We start from the raw sequence: 2,420 nt of genomic DNA, 5'->3' as shown, positions 1-2,420 counted from the left end.
GAACCTTCAGATTCATCAAGTGATTCGAAATTAGAAATTATGGCTGCTAATGCTAATAGAAATTGCACCATCAGGAAGTTTGCAACTCCTGACATGAACCAATAACCATTACGTATTAAATATCCTGCACTTACTATATCTTTTGAATTGAAATCTGGCTTAATTCACTTATTGCCTACTTTTCATGGTCTTGCTGGTGAGGATCCTCACAAACACCTTAAGGAGTTCCATGTTATGTGTTAATGCATGAAACCTATTGATATTACAGAGGAGCAAATTAAGTTGAGAGCTGTTTGCTGGTTTTACAACCCCGCAAGTGCACGGATCGCGAATAAGTAATAAAGTGATGAGTAGAGTATCATTCCCATGAGAAATTTATAAGCGTAAGTACTAAGCTAGACAACAATTTTGACTATTTAAACTACTGAAGGTCATGAAGGGATTAAATCTAAATTATTGTTGAGAATATTAGAAAGCAAGAGAAAATAAAACAGAGAATTTAAAAGAATTCTATGAGGTAAACAATTCCAGAATTAAGATTTCATACTTTAACCATGCTATGGTTTTAACCTTGTTCATTCAATGGATTGAGTGTTGTCACTTTGAAGGAAATTAATTCTAAAGTATCCTTGATCCTCTCTCAAGGCATCTAAGGTGTGTTTTAATTAATCTAAACTTTACTTTCGTAGTGATCAATCTTAATTAAAACCATTTAAGATCTTTGATTAATTATGGAATCCCACAAAGGTCATCAACCTATCTCTAGGTCAGATTTCCTAGGTTCAAAATCCTGATTTTTCAATACTAATCTTCACCTTTTAGTTCTTCAATTAGTATCTTAAATCATAGCTAGGTGGGTACCAACGCATAGCATGCATTAAGAATACAAGATATTGAATCAAAGCACAAAACTCAATTCCATTAAATAGAACTTAGTGTGTATCCATAACATAAATTAAAAGTGCTACTCTCCTAATTCCAGAATTAAAGGAACTACTCACTCATGGTGAGTTTAACAAGCATAATATAATTAAAGTAAAAGAACATAAAACCAGTTCCGAAGAATTAAAACAAAATAACCCAGGGAAAGATTCTGTAGCTTTGGACTTGTGGAACTTTGACTAAAAGATCTCCTCCTTGGTGTTAAAGCTATTCTCCTTAAAATGGCTTAAAAACTAGGGTTTTCTGGCTAAACTGAAAGTCTTCTGTCAAAGGTGTCTCCCCTCTTTCATGCTTTCTATTCTCAAGTATTTATATTTGGTGTCATAGGGTTATGTTTTAGAGTCCCAAAGGCATTAGAAGTCTGTTTGGCATGCGAAACTGGAGCTGAAATCAAATTAGGAAACTGACTATTGTATAGTATACGGCTCGTGTGGCACTACACGGCCCAAGGGCGTGTAAGTCTCTTGACTGTAATTGGATTCTTTCTTATAAGAGGCAGAAGATTACACGGGGCATATAAGGTTTACATGGATCAAGGTACACGGCTCGTGTAATGCTTTCCTCCTTTGGCTCTTTAGGTTTAAATGTCTAAAAGGTTACACGGGTCTATCCTCTATCTTACACGACCCATGTACTTTGGTGCAGCAATTATGCCTGAAAATACCTATATGATACAAGTGTATCAACAGCATTCCTATTCTCGTTGGGGAATGCAACTAAATATGGGCTCTACTATTTACCTTCTGGTTCCATAAGCACATGGAATGACATGAAGCGGCTATTCTTATAGAAGTGCTTTCCAGCTTCAAGGGTAGCCAACATTAGAAAAGATATTTATGGCATTAGGCAATATAATGGGGAGTCATTACATGAGTATTGGGAGAGATTCAAAAGATTGTGTGCAAGTTGCCCACATCATCAAATAAGTGACCAACTACTCATTTAATATTTTTATGAAGGTCTTCTTCCTAATGACAAAGGTATGATAGATGCAGCTAGTGGAGGTGCTTTGGTAGATAAGACACCTGAAGCAGCAAAGAACTTGATATCAAACATGGCTGCAAATTCACAACAGTTTGGAGTAAGGAATGATCCACCTACAAGAAGAGTCAATGAGGTAAGTACATCTTCCTTAGAAAATCAAATAGCTAATTTGACTTCTCTTGTTAGCTAGTTGGTTGTAGGGAATGTGCAACAAGTGAAAACACGTGGTATATATTTAGCACAAGGACATCCAACTATATGTGTCTTACATTGCAAGAGGATTCCATTGAGCATGCAAATGCAATTGGAGGATTTCCTGGTCCACCACAAAGGAAGTATGATCCTTACGTAAACACATACAATCAAGGATGGAGGGATCATCCCAATCTTAGCTATGGCAATCAAATGCAAAGGTACACCTTTCCTAGCCCCCTGATGTTAACCAAGTGCAACCTCAGTTTCAATGGTAACCACAACTAGCAGCTCAAGATCAA

The 2,420-nt window shown here is 36.5% G+C and overlaps 1 non-coding gene across 1 annotated transcript; it reads right to left on the bottom strand.

The window, feature by feature from the left end:
• Positions 1-1,759: 1,759 nt before the first annotated feature.
• Positions 1,760-1,866, bottom strand: LOC131182637 (small nucleolar RNA R71). The gene has a single exon (XR_009150899.1). It is a non-coding gene; the product is annotated as a small nucleolar RNA R71 (small nucleolar RNA).
• Between the last annotated feature and the right edge of the window lie 554 nt (positions 1,867-2,420).

The sequence above is a fragment of the Hevea brasiliensis genome, chromosome 8, assembly GCF_030052815.1.
Source record: "Hevea brasiliensis isolate MT/VB/25A 57/8 chromosome 8, ASM3005281v1, whole genome shotgun sequence".
In the NCBI taxonomy this organism is placed as follows: Eukaryota; Viridiplantae; Streptophyta; class Magnoliopsida; order Malpighiales; family Euphorbiaceae; genus Hevea; species Hevea brasiliensis.
The sequence above is the reverse complement of the archived record's forward strand: the minus strand, read 5'-3'. Positions and strand labels throughout refer to the sequence as shown.